Consider the following 20313-nt stretch of genomic DNA (forward strand, 5'->3'; position numbering starts at 1 on the left):
TGCACCCTCTACCCGCTGCCCACTGCACGATAACCCCAGGTACGGTATTTGCTTTTCCAGATGTGGAGAGAAAGGGACTAGAGTTTTCATTCAGGAGTTGACTCTCCTCCTACTGATGCTGCTAGTGCTGGATCTCCCGTGGGGTCCTGGCTGGCTCTGTTAGGGGACGTGTAGGTGAGGAATGAGGAGAGCCGGGGGGCCACCCTGGCTCTGGGAATGTGAGCTTCTGTCTTTGGGTCTCAGGGCTGTGAGATCCCTTCCCCCCAGAAGCAGGGCTCAGCAGGGGTCAGGTTTGGCAGTGGATCCCCCAGGATGTGAGCTGGCTGCCCTGCCCAGCAAGCTCTTCACCCCCACAGCTGCTAACAGCCACTTGACCTTAGGCCTGCTGAAGCCTGAGAGGTCACAGAGTGTCCAAGAACTTTCCCACATGATCATGCAGTTGAAGAAACCTGGGATCCAAGATGGTGACAAGCAGGGAAAGTGTAGCTTATGTAAAACAGGCAGTAGATTAGATAAAATAGCTGCCTGTTCAAGCCGCGCCAGATCCAAGATAGCGGCCAGCAGGAGGCTGATGAAGGAGCTGAAGAAATCCACGAATGTGGAATGAAAGACTTCCCTAACATCCAGGTTGATGCAGCTAATTTATTGACTTGGCGAGGGCTTATTGTTCCTGACAACCCTCCATATGATAAGGGGGCTTTCAGAATGGAAATCAGCTTTCCAGCAGAGTACCCACTCAAACCACCGAAGATCACATTTAAAACAAAGATCGATCACCCGAACATCGAGGAAAAGGGGCAGGTCTGTCTGCCAGGAATTAGTGCTGAAAACTGGAAGCCAGCAACCAGAACCGGCCAAGTAATCCAGTCCCTCACAGCACTGGTGAACGACCCCCAGCCCGAACACCCACTTCGGGCTGACCTAGCTGAAGAATACTCTGAGGACCGTAAAAAAATTCTGTAAGAACGCTGAAGAGGTTCCAAAGAAATACGGGGAGAAGCGACCTGTGGACTAAACTCTGCCGGGACGGATTCCAGCGAATGTGAGCGGAGACCCCGAAAAGCAGGACTCTGCGGAAAATCGACACGTGCCGCCGCCTGGCGTTTGCTTGTGGCAGGTACTAACTTTCTACAGTTTTTTTAATCAGACGTGGTCTAGGTAACCTGTATAGAAAGGATTAAAAATTTAAGATGTTCTAAAAAAAAAAAAAAAATAGCTACCTGTTCATGACAAAAGTTGAGAAGCCAATTAACCTGCTGTCCCACCCCCCTTATCCCAAGTTCCTGTTCTGCTCCCTGGGTTGTGTAGAAGGAACCAGTAAGCCTGGGATGTGGAGACATGACAGCTTTCGACAGGACAGAGACTTCTCCAGCCTCATCCTATGTCTGCAGTGTCCTCCCAGCCATCTTGGCTGACTGAGCCACTTCCCCAACGGCCTCCAAGTGCACCTGCAAGACAAGCCAGAGGCTGTGTTGTGCATGGTCCCCATGTGATGCTGAGGGGCTCTGGGCACAAGCTACTCCTGCATTCCCCACGGCCAGCCAGCCTGAGGCTCAGGGTGCCCTGGATGCACCCTACCTGGCAGGCTCTTCTGCCCCTGGACCAGAGGCGTAATGAGACAGTTATGCAGAGTAGTCGTCTGCAGAAGCCTGCAGTGGCCCTGAATGCAGAAGCTGGGGATGGCTGCAGAACCCTCATGAGGGACATGAGTACACCATTGTCCACTTCATCCCCACTTGTCCTGCTGCCCAGGAGAGCATGGGCTGAAAGGTGGGTTCAGGCAGTGCATGCTTCATGTGTGTGTGAAGCATCGAGGGTGTGGAAGGTTCCCAACTGGTGGGGCCATGGGTCTCTTAGCACTGTGGCTTTAGTCCCCAGCCCCCTACCAGGGTCCTGGTGTCCTGAGGCTCTGTCTGCTGTAGGTCTCATCTGCTTTTGGTTTCAGTGCATGGTTTCCTCAGCAACAAAGCAGACTCAGGCTGGGTCCCAGGGAGTACTCTCCCCTGCTCAGCAGGACAATGCTTTAAGGAAGAAGCACTTAGTAAAGATTTGGGGGTCCATGTGGGACTCTTGGATGGATAGCTACTGTTCAGATATTACTCCATATTGCATACAACTAGATTGAGTTGGATTCTTTCTTCCCACGTGACTTCCCTCAAGAGCAGAGCATTCACTGGTGGCAAAGGCCTCCTGGACACTAAACAGATGGAGGGGATCCATCCCTGGGCTCATGGCGGTAGCATTCTGAGAGAAAGAACACAGTGCAGTGAAGCAATGTCGGTGACTCCTGGGACCAGTGTGTGAGCTCAGGGGATGGACAGAGGGACTGGGCGATGGACTAGTTTGTAGAGGGAGGTGTTCTCTGAGGAGTTCCTGCGGCAACCCTAAGTGGCAAGGTGCATGGAGTTTGGGAGCAGCACTCCAGGGGAGATAGGTAGTGAAAGGGGGTGACATGCAGACATGGGGGGCTAGAGGGTCCGGTAGACCGAGGAACATGTGTCCTGGAATCCACAGGAGGTCTGAGCAGGACCAGTGTGGGATACAGGGGATTGCGGAGTTTTCACTCAGTCCTCCACAGGGACATCAGCTGAATGGGCAGAGAAGAGCAACCCGGGCAGATGGGTGTTTACCGGAAGGGAGTCCAGGAGGGCCTTTTGGTTTGGGGCATGAGCGAGTAGGAGAGTGGGGCCATTTGTGAAGCTGAACTGGGGAGACCATTCCTGGATTTGTGTAGCATTGTCCTACAGGGTTTTCTTCATTTTCACAGTGGAAAGCAGAGGTCTACCGAGGTTTCCACAAGTTGCAGCACAACCATACTCCCTTGAGACTCACTGTGTGTTGTGACACTCGGAGAACCCTGTTTCAGGCGAGTCTACTTAGGGCATGGCTGCAGCTGCACCTGCAACAGCCCCTCCAGCTCACCACCCTGCAGTCAGGTCCTCCCACTGCTGCCAAACTGAGGGGTGCAGTATGAGCAAGTTTAAACTGTCTTCAGTTTTCCCCTGTGGAATTGAAATGCTGAATTTGAGAGTGTGGTTTAAGGAGCTCACTTCCATTTCAGGAAACCCACACCTTGAAGGAAATGTTCTGGGTTAATTTTGGCAACAGAGTTTCCCAAAGAGATGTCTTAATTTGCCCTGAATGAATGGACTCCCCCATCTGTGGAGTCAGTCATGATGGACTGTAGAGAGAGCTGTTCTGGAAGAAGCAGAGATGGTTTGACATGCCTGATCCGTACTTTGGGGTGTTCAAGGATATTCTCTCCATCCTGTCTTATTGCGATGATCTGAAAAGTCACCCTACTCCAGCAGTTCTGTGTGATGTGGGTTCCCCAGTGCAAGAGGAGAGGCTCGCTTTGGCTAAACAGAGCAAGAGGTTGCCAGTCAGGAAGCAAGCACCTGGGGCTTGCAGCCCAGAGGAGGCCGGACCAGGGCTGGGAATGGTCCTGGGGGTAGGCCTGAAAGGAGACTACTTCATGAGACCCCTGGTCCTGTGTTCAGTGGTGAGTGGTCTGCTTCCCCTAGAGAGTGCCAGAGTGGATGTGAGAGGACCCCACAGCTGCCTCAGGCTGATGAAGAGAGAGGGAGAGACTAGTCTTTGGGCCTTTCAGGTGAGCTGACTACCAGGCTATGCTCCCTTTGTGACTCCACTGTGATGGCTTGGATGAGGGTAAAGGTCATTCCCAAGCTGGCATTTGCAAAAGTGAGTAGGGAGGGGAACTTGTGTCTAATTTCACACCATTCAGCCCACCAGTTCAGACTCACCTTTTCTATGAGGCCTGAGCTCCCTCAGCAGCTCCTGGGAGGACGATATCTAGGATGAGGACACTAGTAAGAGGGGCCACCTTGACTTGAGTTTTGAACAAGCCCAACAGCAATGCCAGCCATCTCAGTAAGCCCATCCTTCTTCCACCAACATAAACAAAATTTCTCAAATGACGTCCATACACAGAACACACTTTTCCTAAAATCTTCCCCTCCCAAGTAGACTTTGGGTCCTTACAAAGGCCTCATCCATGCACAGAAATAAATTCAGCAAACAACATGTTTTTAGCTGTCATGTGCCCTCATCTCTAGCTTCTGGTAAGAATGACAGGAAGATGTGACATTCCCCACAGGTACACTGTAACTTCCGACTATGTTTGGTCAGCCTTCAGTTTGCTTCTTCTGGTTTGAGCACATAACTGGGGCTTCCCATACTAGCCGCACTATTGTAGACCCACCACGTGCTCACACACCAGAATGAAGAAGATCCAGAGTCACATGACATAACACCCCAAATATGCAAGATGGATAATTAAGAACATTCACCATGCCAATGTCCAGAAAAATGTCATCTTGAATATGCCACACAATCCAAAGATCGTCAAGATCAATGATGACCTAGATGTTGGGATTTCCAATTGGTCTGGAAGGAACCATTATAAAAATGCTTCAGTAATCTATCGCAGTTGGGATTGAATCAAATGAAAGTAAGTCTCAGGACAGAAAGATATAAAAAAGAACATAATTAACAATTAGATCTGAAAAAAATATAACTAAAATTTTTGCAATGCAGTAAATTGGCTCAGTAGGACAATGTAGATGACAGAGGAAAGAATTAGTACCTTGAAGGTAGAACAACAGACAGTATCTCATATGAACAATGGAGAGAAAAAAAAATCTACAAAAACAAAAATCTATTCATGTCACAACAATCCCAGAATGAGAATAAAAGAAAAGGAGGGATTAAAAGGTATTTCAAGGAAATGTAAAGAAAAAAAAAAAAAAAGAATATTTTAAGAAAACATGGCTGATCATCTCCCAAATCTGACAAAAAACATGAGCCTAAAATTGAAGAAAATGAACAAAACCCAAACAGAGGGAACCCCAAGACATCCGTCAAGACACATGGTATAGATTACATTTGATCCCCCATCCCACTCACATGTTTCAGTTCTAACCCCTATGAAACTGGACCTGACACCTTGGGAGGAACATAGGTTGAGTTAGGTCACAAGGTTAGGGCTCTCATGATGGGGTTAGCATGCTTATGAGAAGAGACACAGAGAACTTTCACTCTCCATGCACACCTGCAAAGAAAGGTTATGTGAGCGCAAAGCCAGAAGGTGACTATCGACAAAGCTCCAGGAGGATAGGCTTCCTCAGAACCTGATCAAATTGGTGCCTTATGTTGGACTTCTACGCAGCAGAACTGTGAGAAAATGCATTACAGATGTTTAGCCATTTTCTAAACCTAGCATTTGGTGCATTTTTATACAAGACAAGAAAGGAGGACTCAAAGGGTATAACACTGGACTTTATCAAGATCAAAACCTTCTGTTGTAGTAAAGATCTTGTTGGGAGGATGAAAAGACAAGCTATAGACTAGGTGAATATATTTGCAAACCACTTATCTGACAAAGAACTTCTATCTATAATATATAAAAAACCAACACTCAATAGGAGGAGGAAAAAAACCAAAAACTATCCAAATAGCAAATGGGCAAAAGACATGAACAGACATTTCAGCAAAGAGAACATGCACATGGCAACTAAGCACAAGAAAAAAACTGTACATTAGTTGCCATAAGGGAAATGTAAAGGAAAAACTTGATTGAGTAATCACTACTACCTACCTTTTAGGACAGCTCATTAATATAAAACACAGTAAAAACATCAAATGTAGGAAAGAGCCAGCTCTTCTACATTGCTGGTGGGAATGTAAATGGAACATCCACTCTGGTAAGACAGTTTGATAGGTTATGCAAAAGCGAAACATAAATGTGACAACCCATCACTCACTGTCCTGGACCTTTATTCTAGAGAATGAAAATTTAAGATCCCACAAAACAGTGCGCCCAGATATTCGCTGTGGGATTATTTGTAGTCTCTAAAGACTGGAAACAAACAAAAATATCCCTCAAAAGGGGAGCAGATGAACAAACTGTGGCATTTCCAACCTAGGGAGCACAACTCAGTGATAAAAAGTAATAAAGTTAGGATAACACAAAACATGGATGGATTCCAGGTATATTATCCTGAGTGAAAACAAACAAACAAAAAAACAACATCACTGGTCACAGCTGTAGGAGTCCCCTCATGTAACAAAATGCCAACACATCCAAAGTGTAAAACACAGGGGTGAATGGCATGGAAGGGATGGCTGGGGCAGGGGAGGGTAGCATGAGGGAAATCTTCGTGCTGATGGAGTAGTTCCATACCTGGATTGTGCTGTTGAACATATAAATGTCCATGACAAAGTGACAGACCTAGACATGTCCATCATACCACTGTCCGTTTCCTGGTGCGATTAGTGTCCTGCAGTGATGTAGGATGTTACCTTGGGGCAAAATGAGCCAAGAGTACCTCTGCAAAGGGACTTTTCTGTACTATCTGAGCCTTCCTGTGAATCACTAAATGCACCTAAATCCCTCCCTACCTATAGTATTGCTCTACCTTACAACACACCTCAGAATAGTTCCCTAAAGCTATCAGTCCCACCCTGGCTCCTTGAAGCTCCAAGCTTCCCCAGGACCCTAATGTGTGGGTGTTAAGCAGCAGCGTTGGAGGCAGGAGGAACCTGGTGATGGTCTGTGACTGGGCAGGTGCTGGGCTGTGATGTGCTGTACCCTAAGGGGCAGAGAAGGCCAGGTGTGGGACAGGACAGAGGCAGGACCTAGACTGCTCTCCTCCTGAACCTGCTGTTTTGAGTTTGGGAAGGAAATGACAGGACATGGACCTGGTTCCCAGCCTGCCCTCCCTCCTCTGGACAACATCTGTCCCCTGCTCCTGTCGATCCCCTCCCCAACCCTGCCTTCTCCTGCATCCTGCTCACACAGCCATCCCCCCAAAGTTGTCCACATTTTACAGATGAAGGAATGGGGGCTCAAGGGGTGAACTGCTCTGCTTCACACCCCCAAAGTGGGGTCCCAGGACCTCCAAGATCCTGCTGTGTCCAGAAACATGTGTCTGGTAAGTGGGGTCTGAGCAGGTGGCCACTAGAGGTTAGCAGCTCTGGGATCACACTGTGATCCACTTCCCCCTCAAATCCAAGTGACCTGGACTCCACCAGCCTCCCCACTGGCTCCTGAAAGCAGCAGCCCTCCTATAAGATCAGACACCATCCATCCTAGAGATACTAACCTCTCTCCTCCCAAGTCCCCCTCATTTTGACCTTCCCTAAGAGAGCTTTTTCATGGCTCTAATCAGTTCATGCTGAGGTGATATGAGCACAGTGCCTTGAGCTCCCCCAAGGGGCCATGGCTCTAGGCTCTCTTACCTCCAGTACAGTCACAGGCAGACCCCAGCTCATAAGCATCCACAAGGCACTTGAGCTCCCACATCCTGTGTTGAGGTTAAGAGATAATCTCTAGGGAGAAGACAAACCTGGAACCTTACTTTCCTCCTTCCTTCGGTCCAATGAATGGCAGAATCTCAGCTCTGCCTCTTAGAGGTAGACCCCTTCCTCCATATCCACAGACACCTGAGTATTCCATGCGCACCTGTTCCCACTTGTTCCTACCTGTCTCCTTCTCTTCTTTACTCTGTCCATCCACCCTCCACATGGAGCAGCAAGTAGTAATCTGTGTCTCCCCCAACTTCTGCAGTGCTTCTGTGACTCAGAGCAGAAAGCCCACACTCCAGGCTCCTCACTCCAGTCTGTACGTACCTCACCCACAGGAAGTCATCCAGAGGCAGGGAATGGTCCCCTGCTTCTGGCCTCCCTCCAGCCTGGTTCCCTCATCTTGTCACATTTACTCTTCAGAGTTCCGCATCACACAGGGACATGCAGTCAGGAAATACTAGCTCTGGTGACCAGAGTTTGGAAACTTCATGCCAGGGTCCAAACTCAGATTTGCCAGAGCATGTGTGATGGGGCTAGGGACATAAATCATTTTTGCAGAGGTACCTACATATGGACATTACAGCTTATTGTTTCCTTCCTTCAGAATGGGGATGACCTCAGCAGCTGACCTTGATTTCTACAAAACAGGATGTCTGAAAGTGTTGATGGGGATCAGAAGGTTGTGCTCAGGGTCAGCTCTGCATAATTCACTGACACTTTCTCAGTGCTGTGGAGGCCCCTGCCCACCAACTGGAGAATGTGATGACTTATAAGGCACAGTAGTGACGGTAACCCAGGCTGTACATCACAGTCAGCCAGGGGTTGTTTCCTGTACTCATTATGAAATAATGCTTTTAAGTTATTTAGGCCTCTGAAAAATATTAAAACTCTCACTCCTGGAGATGACCAAACTTTTCCAAGCTCCACATTTATGTCATCTTGGATGGGAGGGTGCAGGGACATCACCACTTGGATGACGTTGCCTGGGAGGCAAAACTTCCAACAAGTCCTTGATGTACCCAAAAATCTCTCCACCTAATAGAACTGAGCCTGCTTCTCTCCCCACTACTTGACTTGTTTTTCTAAGGTCTCCACCTCTTCTTCCAGGATGGAGCACGTCTCCTTCATCTGGAGGACCTTTGCCAATGAGTACTCTGTACTCAGGGCCTGGGGTCTCTTCTACAATCTCCTCCAGTCCCCGCACCTCATCTCCTGCTATGGGTTCTATTTCAAACTCTCCAAACTTTTGGTTTGACTCCGCTTTTTGGCTTGGTATCCTTTTCTCTCTCTCTCTCTCTTTTTTTTTTAAAGATTTTATTTATTTATTTGAGAGAGACTGAGAGAGAGAGCACATGAGAGGGGGGAGGGTCGGGAGGGTCAGAGGGAGAAGCAGACTCCCTGCCAAACAGGGAGCCCAATGTGGGACTCGATCCAGGGACTCCAGGATCATGACCTGAGCCGAAGGCAGTCGCTTAGCCAACTGAGCCACCCAGGCACCCGGTATCCTTTTCTCTTGAGGATAATTCTCAAAAAGATGAGGGCTACCCAGGTAACAATCCACAAGGACTTTAAGCTGAAGTGTATCCCTGGGCACTGATGACTCACTTTTCCGGGGTCGCCTTAGTTAAAGGGCTTCCAGTCAGTTTAGTGTTCTAGAGACTTCTTGGCCCAGTGCAGAGCTGAGTTGGAGGAGTCATGACCAGAGGGCTCCCAGCCAACCTGTGTTCTGGCGACCCAATTGTCCTGTGCTCTGTGGGGTTGGAGGGTTTTGGGTCAGAGTTCTCATACTCAGCCTGATGTCTGAGAGACAGCCCAGTGCCAAGCTGAAACAGAAGGCTTGGGGTCCCAGATCACCCAGTGGGCCTAGGGTTCTAGGAACTCAATTGCCAGCTATCTCCTTAGTTGAAGAGCCCTCATTTGGAGGGAGTCCAGTCATCCTGTTTCCAAGTGTGTCCTTTGCCCACTGCCAAGCTGAGTTGGAGAGTCTAAAGTTTCCTGTTTGGCCCAGTGTTGTGAGGACTCAATTGCCCTCTGCTTTCTTGGGCTGAGGAGCTCCCAGATAGAGGACTCCCCCTCAATCCAGTGTCCAGGGCACTCCTTTGCCCAGTGTGCCACTGGGTTGGTGGTGTCATGGTCTTAGGGCATCTATTGGGGCTGGTGTTCTGGGGACTTTGTTGCCATTTTCTGTACAGCAGTAGAAGACTCCCCTTCTTTGTCCCAGGTTCCAGGTGGCTCCTTTCCCTGGTGCTGAGTTGGGTTGGAGGGCTTTTGGACTTAAGGCTCCTGCTGGGCCCACTGTCCAGATAATACATTTTTCCACTGACAGGTCTGGTTGGAGGGGTTTTGGTCAGCGGGCTCCTCAAAATCCTGTGTTTGAGAACCTGATTGCCTTATGCTCTTCTGGGTTGGATAGCTTTTCTTCTGAGGGCTCCTTTGCAGTCTACGGTCCAGGTGATTCTTTTAGCCATGCCAGACGATGTTGGAAAGCTCCTAGCCTAAGTGCTCCTGGTGTTCTGGGGACCTGATTACCCTGTGGTTGGCAGCGATGGTGTCCTCGTGGTCTCAGGGTGCTTCTGTTCAGCCTGGTGTCCAGGGGATTCTTGTGCCCAGTGCTTGGCTGTGTTGGAGGGCTCCTGTTCAGAGGATTCTACTTCATCCTGGTGTCAAGGGTCCTCATTTGGGCAGTGCAGAGCTCGATTGGAGGTTTCATATTCTCGAGACTCCCAGGAGGCCTGATTTTCTGAGGATTCAATTGTGCTGTTCTTTGTTGCATCGGTGCTCATGCACTTGGCCCAGGGTCTTGGTGATTCCTTTGCCTTGTACAAAGCTGAGATGGAGGGCCCATGGTCCTAAGGCTCCTGGTCACCCTTCTGTGCAGATGACGTATTTGCCTTGTACCAAGCTTGGTCGGAGGGGGTTTGGTCAAAAGGCTCCTGGCAAGTCTGGTTTTCTGGGGATTTGACTGCCCTATGGATCTCCCACAATTAAACAACAAAAATAAATAAAATGCAGCCAAATGAGGATGAAGTAAAATTTTCACCGTTTGCAGATGACATGATACTCTATACAGAAAACCCTGACGATCCCAGCAAAAATCTACTAGAACTGATCAATGGATTCAATAAATTCCCAGGGTATAATATCAAGGTGCAGAACTCTGTTGCATTCGTGTACACTATAAATGATGCAGGAGAAAGAAAAAATAAGAAAACAATGCTGTTTGCCATTGCACTCAAAATAATAAGATACCTAAGAATAAACCTAACCAAAGAAGGGAAAGACCTGTACTCTGAAAACTACAAAATAGGGATGAAATAAATTGAAGATGACAGGAAGAAATGGAAAGATTTTCATGCTCATGGGTTGGAAGAACAGAATGTGAAAATGTCTCTAGTACCCAAAGCAATCCACACATTTAATGCAATCCCTATCAAAATACCAACAGCACTTTTCACAGAGCTAGAACAAGCAATCCTAAAATTTGTATGGAACCAGAAAACATCCCTAATAGCCAAAGCAATACTGAAAAAAAAAAAAAAAAAAGGAAATGGGAGGCAGCACGATTCCAATCTTCAAAATATATCAAAAGGTTTACTAATCAAAATAGTATGGTACTGTCATAAAAACAGACACAGAAGGGAGGGGCGGAGAAAGATGGTGGAGGAATAGGAGACCTGGATTTTGTCTGGTCCCAGAAATTCAGCTGGATAGGGATCAAACCATTCTGAACACTTACAAACTCGACAGGAGATCGAAGAAAAGAATAGCAACAACTCTCTGAACAGAAAAGCAACCACATTCTGGAAGGTAGGATGTGAAGAGAAGTGAATCTGAGGCAATATTTGGGAGGATAGATGGTGGGGGAGGGGGCCTCCGTTGGCCGCTTCTGGCAAGTGATAGAGCCTTGGAGCACAAAATCGGAACTTTTAAAAGTCTGCTCCACTGAGGGACATAGCTCCAGTGGCTAAGCAGGGGATGGAACCCTCGCTGGGACAGTATGGTCTCAGGACCCTCGGGGTCACAGAAAGACCAGGGGTGCCTGAGTGCAGCAGAGCTCCCAGGTATCGGAGCGGGGAAGCCAGCTGCAGAGATGGAGCCGAGGATAAGGCTCTCAGCTCGGGGTTGCCACGAACCATGATCCGCAGCACAGTCGGGCCATTGCTTCTCCAGCAGGGACCCAACAAGTGACAGATCTGGGGAGACTCCCCTTCCTCCCCAGGGAGGATGGGCGCGGGAGTGCCCTGCAGGGATCTGCTGGGTTTGGAGCCTCCACATGGGGTCGGGTGCCAGAGAAATGCTCGGTCACAGGCTGGGTGAGCACAGTGTGCACCCGGACTGGGGAGAAGGGAGTGATTGACCGCTTTTCTCTGGGGGTTCACTGAGGAGTTGGGCCCGGAGTTCTCGGCTCCTATGGGGCAGAGATTAGGAGGCCACCATTTTCACTCTCGTCCTCCCATGCTCTACGGGAAGCTTGCAGGAAACAAAAGCTACCAGAGAGCAAACTCAAGCAGATTACTTACCCCAGACTGGCAAGGGCGGGGCACTTCCACCACCGGCAAAGACATTTGCAAACCATGGCAACAGGCCCCTCCCCCAGAAGATCAGCGAGAACAGCCAGCCAAGACCAAGTTTACCGATCAGTGAGAACGGCAGAACTCCAGCGCTAGGGGAATACTGCAGATAGAATTCATGGCTTTCTTACTATGATTCTTTAGCCTTTCAAAGTTAATTTTTTAACTGTCTTTTTTTTTAATTTTTCTTTTTCCTTTTTTCAAACAACATCCTTTCAATCCCTTTTTTAAAACAAATATTTTTTTATTTTTCATTTTTAGAGTCATATTCTATCCCTTCATAGTAGGTACCCTTATTTTTGGTATATATATGTTGTTCTCTCTTTAAAATTTTGAGATACGGTTTCTTCTAACAGACCAAAATATACCCTAAATCTCTAGTGTATGGCTTTGTTCTAGTCTCCTGCCTGATCACATTCTCTCCCCCCCTTTTTTTTAAATCCTCTTCTTTCTTTTTTTCAAACAACTTCTTATCTTATCAATTCCTCTTATAAAATCGTTTATAATTTTCATCTTTACACTCATGCCCCATCCCTTCATAATATTAATCCTTATTTTTGTACATATATAAGTTTTTCTTTCATTAAAATTTTGGGAGGCACTTTCTCCTAACAGAGGAAAACATTCCCAAAATGTAATGTGTGGCACTTATCTATGCACCATCCTGCTCATATTTGATCATATTCTGTTTTTGTTTTGTTTTGTTTTTGTTTGTTTTTATATTTTTCTTTTCTTTTTCTTTTTTTTTTTCCCTTTCCCTTTCTTTTCCCTCGGTTCCAGGTCTTTTCTGATCTGTTCAGTGTATATTTTCTGGGGACATTGTTACCCCGTTAGCATTTTGTTCTCTCATTCATCTATTCTCCTCTGGACAAAATGACAAGATGGAAAAAATCACCTCAACAAAAAGAAAAAGAGACAGTGCCGACTGCCAGGGACCAAATCAATACAGACATTAGTATGACGTCAGAACTAGAGTTCAGAATGATGATTTTCAAGATGCTAACTGTGCTTGAAAAAAATGGAAGCTATTAGAGAAACCCATTCTGGAGAAATGAAAGAACTACAATCTAACCAAGTCGAAATCAAAAAGGCTGTTAATGAGGTGATCAAAAATGGAGGCTCTAACTGCTAGGATAAATGAGATAGATGAGAGAATTAGTGATATAGAAGAACAAATGATGGAAAATAAAGAAGCTGAGAAAAAGATAAACAACTACTGGATCACGAGGGCAGAATTCGAGAGATAAGTGATACCATAAGACAAAACAACATTAGAATAATTGGGATCCCAGAAGAAGAAGAGAGAGAGGGGCAAATTAGAGCAGAGAACTTCCCTAATTTGGGGAAGGAAAAAGGCATCAAAATCCAGGAGGCACACAGAACCCCTCTCAAAATCAATAAAAATAGGTCAACACCCTGACATCTATCTAATAGTAAAATTTAGGAGTCTCAGAGACAAAGAGAAAATCCTGAAAGCAGCTGGGGAGAAGAGATCTGTAACCTACAATGGTTGAAACATTAGATTGGCAACAGACCTATCCATAGAGACCTGGCAGGCCAGAAAGGACAAGCAGGGTATATTCGGAGCACTAAATGAGAAAAATATGCAGCCAAGAATACTATATCCACCTAAGCTGCCATTAAAAATAGAGGAGAGGTAAAAAGCTTCCAGGACAAACAAAAACTAAAGGAATTAGCAAACACAAAACCAGCCCTACAAAAATATTGAAAGGGGTCCTCTAAGCAAAGAGAGAGCCTAAAAGCAACATAGACTGGAAAGGAACACAGACAATTACAGTAACAGTCACCTTACAGGCAATACAATGGCACTAAATTCCTATCTTTCAATAGTTACCCTGAATGTAAATGGGCTAAATGCCCCAATCAAAAGACACAGCTATCAGATTGGATAAAAATAAATAAATAAATAAGACCCATCAATATGCTGTCTACAGGAGGCTTATTTTAGACGCAAACACCACCAGACAGAATGTGATGGGTGGAGAACCACTTGTCATGCTAGTGGACATGAGAAGAAAGGTGGAGTAGCCATCCTTATATCAGACATACTAGATAGTAAACCAGAGTATAATAATAATAAAGAAGGACAGTATATCATAATAAAGGGGTCTAGGCCACAAAAAGATCTAACAATTTTAAATATTGATGCCCCTAACTTGGGAACACCCAAATATATAAACCAATTAATAACAAAATTAAAGAAAAACTTTGAAAATAAAACCATTGGAAGGGACTTTAACACCCCAATCACAGCAATGCTGGGTTGGAGGGCTCCAAAGTAGTAGGGTGCTCAGTGCACCGTCAGGATGTGGACTCAGCTTTCCTGTGCTGAACCGTGTTCTGAACCCAGAGGTGTGGGGCCCAGGTGGCGGAGAATCCTTGGTGCTCTGATTTCCAGTGTCCCACTCCCATATGAGAAATGGGGATGTGCCCCTGAGTAGCCAGGCCATACTCACAGTGTGAAACTGGTCTAGGAGTTGCCAGGTGCATGGCAGGAGGTGTGCGCAGGTGGCTTGCATGGGCAGGGACAGAGAAGTGGGCAGAGAATTTGAGGAATAGCAGGAAGAGCTGTGCCTAAGGGCCATTTCTCTCCTTAGTGCAGCTTCAGTCTTTGTGAGGCTTTTATAACAGCCCTGGGGCATCACAATGCCTTCTTGTGATGTCACAACTATGTCCTGGCCAATCACCAGGACATTCTCAGGTTGTCCCCATTCGAGTGGCCAGTCACCAGGAAGCTCAGATTGCCAACGATCTATGGATTTTTCAGTGTCCCTGCTGACATCATTGTCTGGAAGCCATGTTTTAAAAGAAAGCAGATTAACTTTCCTTCAAGATGAAAAAATCATATTTGGGATTATTCATAGTGAAGTTCATGGTGAGGGAGAAAGGACTTCACCAGTAGAAAGCTAAATGTGTCACTCATTGTCACCATTCACTAAAACGCAGACACCGATATTAGTGAAGACATGGGTCATTAAGACCCCAGGAAACGTCACACTTCAGGGGTAAGTTGATAACATGGCAGTCGAGTAGATGCTACTCTCCCTTCTTCCATCAAAGCTTAAGTAAAAGTGTAGAAAATGGTAGATATTATGTTTGGTATATCTTCGCACAATAAACCTAAAACTAGAAAGGATAAAGCTTTGTCAGAAGTCATTACCTGCTTGACAAAACAACATTCAGCTCTCATAGGAGGGGGGTGACAAAATCCAGCCTGTCATGAAGTTCACAGTCTTCATGTCCAGAATCCAACAAGAAAGATCAAGCGGGAGGAGTTAAGATTTATCTCCTCCCTCGAATACAGCTACAGAGTTATCAGATCATTCTGAACACCCAGGAAATCAATCAAGTATCTGAGAAAACAGGTGCTGCAGGTCTACAAGTAGAAAAGTGACCACCGTTTGGAAGGTAGGAGGTGTGGAGACGTGAATCTGGTGTGACATAGCTGAGGATACAGGGGAGGGGAGGGGGGCTTGAGGAGGATACAACAAAGTTTTTTAAGCAGCGGAGCACAAAATGGTAACATTTAGAAGTTTGCAATTTTGGGGGTGTTCCTGGCTTAAACGTGCTTAGTTGGGGAAGCCAGATGGAATCCTGGGTGTGACAGAGTGGTCTCAGGATCCCTGGAGTCTCATGAAAAGGGGAGGTGCCTGAGTGTGACAGAGTTCCCAGACTTCTAAAAGTTAAAAATAGAGCTACCTTACGACCCAATTTAGGAACGGGAACCCTGCCTGAGAACAGTGAGTCTAGCTGCCAGCTTTCTGCTTTGTATTGCCATAAACTGCTAACCAATTCATGGTTGTGCGATTGCTTTCCTGACATAGGGTGGCCAAAGGCAGCAGCATGGGAGATCTTCCACAAGAGGAACCACAGGAATCCATGCTGAACATTTGGAGTTTTGGAACTCAGTCCCATGGCTGAGCTAAAAATGCTTGGACACAGGCAGGGTGAACATATGGTTTTGACGGTAACCGGGGAAACAGAGAGATGGATTACAAAGAAAGAGAGTTGGACTTCTTCTTTGCTGATTTGGATGCCTTATATTTCTTTTTGTTGTCTGATTGCTGAGGCTAGGACTTCCTGTACTACGTTGAACAGCAGTGGTGACAGTGGACATACCTGCCGTGTTCTTGCACATAGGTGAAAATCTCTGTTTTTCCCTTTTGAGGGTGACATTTACTTTGGGTCTTTCCTATATGGCCTTTACGATGTTATGTTCCCCCTCTATCTACATGGTGGAGTTTTTTTTCATGAAACGATGCTGTATTTTGTGGAATGCTTTTTCTGCATCTATTGAGAGGGTCCTGTGGTTCTTGTCCTTTCTTTTTTATGTGGTGTTTCATATTGATTTGCAGAGGTTGAACCACCCTTGCAGCCCAGGAATAAATCCCACTTGGTCGTGGTAAATAATCCTTTAACTGTGTTGGATCCTATTGGCAGTATCTTGGTGAGAATATATGCATCCTTGTTCAACAGGGATACTGGTCTGTAATTCTCCTTTTAATGGTGGTCCTTGTCTGGTTTTGGGATCAAGGTAATGCTGGCCTCATAGAATGAATCTGGTACTTTCCTTCCATTTCTATTTTTTGTAATAGTTTCAGAAATACAGGTATTAATTCTTCTTTAACTGTTTGGTAGAATTCCCCTAGGAAGCCATCTGGCCCTGGACACTCGTGTGTTGGGAGAGTTTTGATTATTAATTGAATACTTTTTACTGGTTTGGGGTCTGTTCAGGTTTTCTATAACTTCTTGATTCAGTTTTGGTAGTTTATGTTTCTAGGAATGTATTCATTTCTTCCAGATTGCCCAATTTGTTGAGATATAATTGGTCATATTTTCTCATATCTGTTTGCATTTATTGGGTGTTCGTTGTGAGCTCTCCTCTTTAATTTAGGTGTTTATTTATTTGGGTCCTTTCCCTTTCCTTTTGATAAGTCTTACTTGAGCTTTAGCAATCTTATTAATTCTTTCAAAGAACGAGCTCCTAATTTCATTGATCTGTTCTACTGGTTTTTTTTGTTTTGTTTTGTTTTGTTTTAATTTCTTTATCATTGATTTCTGCTCTAATCTTTATTATTTCTCATTTCCTGCTGGATTTAGACTTTATTGTTTATTTTTTCTCCATGTTCTCTAGGTGTGAGCTTAGGTTGTGCATTTGATACTTTTCTTGTTTCTTGAGGGGGGCCTGTATTGCTATATACTTCCCTCAAAGCACTGTCATTGCTGCATCCCAATTATTCTCGACTCTCATGTTTTCATTTCCATTTTCTTCCATATTTCCATTTTCTTCCATATATTTTTTAAATTCTTTATGTGTGTTTGACCCATTAATTCTGCAGTAGGACCTTTTTAACCTCCATGTGTTTGTGGTCCTTCTAGTTTTTCTTGTGTTTGACTTCAAGTTTCATCACCTTGTTGTCTGAAAATATGCATGGCACGTTCTCAAACTTTTTCAAGAAGTTGTAGCCTGACTTACAACCAAGTATGTAACGCATACTGGAGAATGTTCCATATGTACACAAGAAGAATGTAATTTCTGCTGCTTTAGGATGAAATGCTCTGAATAAGTCTTGAATATATATCTAGTAATATATCTATCTAGTAAGTGCAGCTGGTCCAGGGTGTCATTCAAAGCCCTTGTATCCTTGGTTATCTTCTGCTTAGATAATTCATCATTTGCTATGACTAGAGTGTTAATGTCCACCACTATTATTGTATTATTATCAGTGAGATTCTTTAAGGTGATTATTAATTACTTTATACATTTGACTGCTCCTAAGTTATGGGCATCAATATTTACATTTGTTAGATCTTCTGGTAGGATGACCCTTTTATGATGATATATTGTCCTCCTACATATCTTTTAATCTTTGTTTTAAAATCTGTTTCTTCTGGCATAAAATTCCAGCTTTCTTTTGATGGCCATTAGCATGATAATTGGTTCTCACCCCCTCATTTTTAAATCTAGAGGTGTCTTTGTATCTAAAATGAATCTCTTATAGGCAGTATATTGATGAGTGTTTTTTTTTTTTTTTGTATAACATTTTTTTAATCCATTCTGACACCTTCTGTCTTTTGATTGGACCATTTTATTTATTTATATTTATAGTAATTATTGAAAACTATGAATTTAGTGCCATCGTGTTACTTGTAATGTTGCTGTACCTGTGGATTTTCTCTGTTCCTTTCTGGTCTTTGTTACTTTCCGGATCTCTTTCTGGTCTATGTGTCCCCTTTAATATTTCTTGCAGTATTTTGCATTTTGCAGTATTAATATTTCTTGCAATATTTTGTTTATCTGAAAAACAGCCTAGCTGGATATAGTATTCTTGGCTGCATATTTTTCCAACTTAGCACATTGAATATGCCAGTCCTTTCTGGCCTGCCAGGTCTCTGTGGACAGGTCTGCTACCAGCCTTATCTGTCAACCTTTGTAGTTTCAGAACATCTTGTCCCAAGATGCTTTTAGGATTTTCTCTTTATCTTTGAAATTTGCAAGTTTCACTATAGTATGTTGTGGTGTTGACTTCTTTTTGTTGATTTTGAGGGGAGTTCTCTGTGCCTCTTGGCTTGAATGCCTGTTTGTCTTCTTGATTTAAGGAAGTTCTGAACTTTAATTTGTTCGAATAAACCTTCTGCCCCCTTTGCCTACTCCTCTTCTGGGACTTCACTTATGGAGTTGCTGAGTTCCCTATGTCTACCTTCATGATCTAATAGTTGTCTTTCCTATTTCAGCCGTGATAGTACGCATGTTCAGCTTCCTTATTTTCCATAACTTTGTCTTCTGTATCACTGATTTCCTCTTCTGTTTCATTCACCATCATTTTTATGGCCTGCACATGAGACTGCATCTCAGTAATAGCATTTTTATTTTCGGCCTGAGTAGATTTTAGAATTTTATGTCTACAGTCAGGGATTCTCTTGCGTCTTCTATGCTTTTTTCAAATCCAGCTAGTAGTTTTATAATCTTGGTTTGGAGTTCTAGTTCAGATATCTTATATCTGTATTGACTAAATCTGTGGCTACGAGTACTACCTCCTTCCTCTTGTGTTAAAATCCTCCATCTCCTCAAATTCACAACCTAAACTTATATCTAAGGACATAGAAAAGGAACAGCACATAAAGCCTATAGCAAGCAGAAAAAGGGAAAGGTTTGGATCACAGATATATGATATAGAGAAAAAGAAAACAAAATACTAGAACAGATCAATGAAACTAAGCTGGTTCTTTCAAAGAATTAATAAAACAGATAAACACCAAGGCAGAATTCTCAAAATGAAAGAGAAAGGAATCAAATAAGCAAAATCATGAATGAAAGAGGAGAGATCACAAACACCACCACAGAAACACAAACAATTTTAAGAGAATGTTATGAACATTTATATGCCAAGAAACTGGTCAATCTGGAAGGAATGAATAAATTCTTAGAAACATGCATAGTATGAAGACTGAAATAGGAAGAAATAGGCAATTTGAACAGATCCAAAACCCACAAAGAAGTTGATTCAGTAATCAGAAATGTCCCAAAAAACAAAAGTCAAGGGCCAAATGGCTTCCTAGGGGAATTCTACCAGACCTTTATAGAATAAGTTAATACCTTATTCTTCTCAAGCTGTTCCAAAAAGTAGACACGGAAGGAAAACTTCCAAATTCATTCTATGAGTGCAGGATTACCCTGACACCAAAACTAATAGACTAAACTAAAAAAAGAACAGGTCATTAACCCTGATGACTATGCATGCAGATATTCTCAATAGCAAATCAAACCCAACAGTCCATTAAAAGAATTATTCACCATGAGCAAGTGAGACTTATTCCTGGGCTGCAAGGGTGGTCAATATTCAGAAATCTACCCAAGTGACACAGCAAATTAATAAAAGAAAGGGTAAGAACCATATGATCCTTTCAGTAGGTGCAGAAAACAAAACAAAACAAAACATTTGAAAAAGTAGAGCATCCATTCTATGTAAAAGCCTTCAACAAAGTTGGGATAGATGGAACAAAAGTCAACACAGCAAAAGTCATATATAAAGACCCATGGCCAATATCATCCCCAGAATGGGAAAACTGAGAGCTTTTCCATTACAGTCAGGAATAAGACAGGGAAGTCCACTGTCACCAATATTATTTAACATAATACTGGAGATTCTAGCCTTAACAATCAGGCAACAAAAAGAAAATTACAAAACAAGACACAAAACATCCAAATTGGCAAGAAACATGTTCAACTTTCAGTATATGCAGATGACATGATACTCTATGTATAAAACTTAAAAGACCCTACCATCAAATTTCTGGGCTGATAAATATATTCAGCAGTGTTGCAGGATATAAAACCAATATACAAAAATCTGTTGCATTTCCAGTAATGAAGCAGCAGAAAGAGAAATCAAGG

The 20313-nt window shown here is 44.2% G+C and overlaps 1 pseudogene; it reads left to right on the forward strand.

Moving 5' to 3' along the window:
• The first annotated feature begins 427 nt into the window (after positions 1–427).
• LOC123842783 (ubiquitin-conjugating enzyme E2 L3-like) lies at positions 428–1015 on the forward strand (annotated as a pseudogene).
• Positions 1016–20313: the final 19298 nt, after the last annotated feature.

This window comes from Mirounga angustirostris, unplaced genomic scaffold (genome assembly GCF_029215605.1).
Source record: "Mirounga angustirostris isolate CCGP_5_RB_7025 unplaced genomic scaffold, mMirAng1.0.hap1 SCAF_7, whole genome shotgun sequence".
Lineage (NCBI taxonomy): Eukaryota > Metazoa > Chordata > Mammalia > Carnivora > Phocidae > Mirounga > Mirounga angustirostris.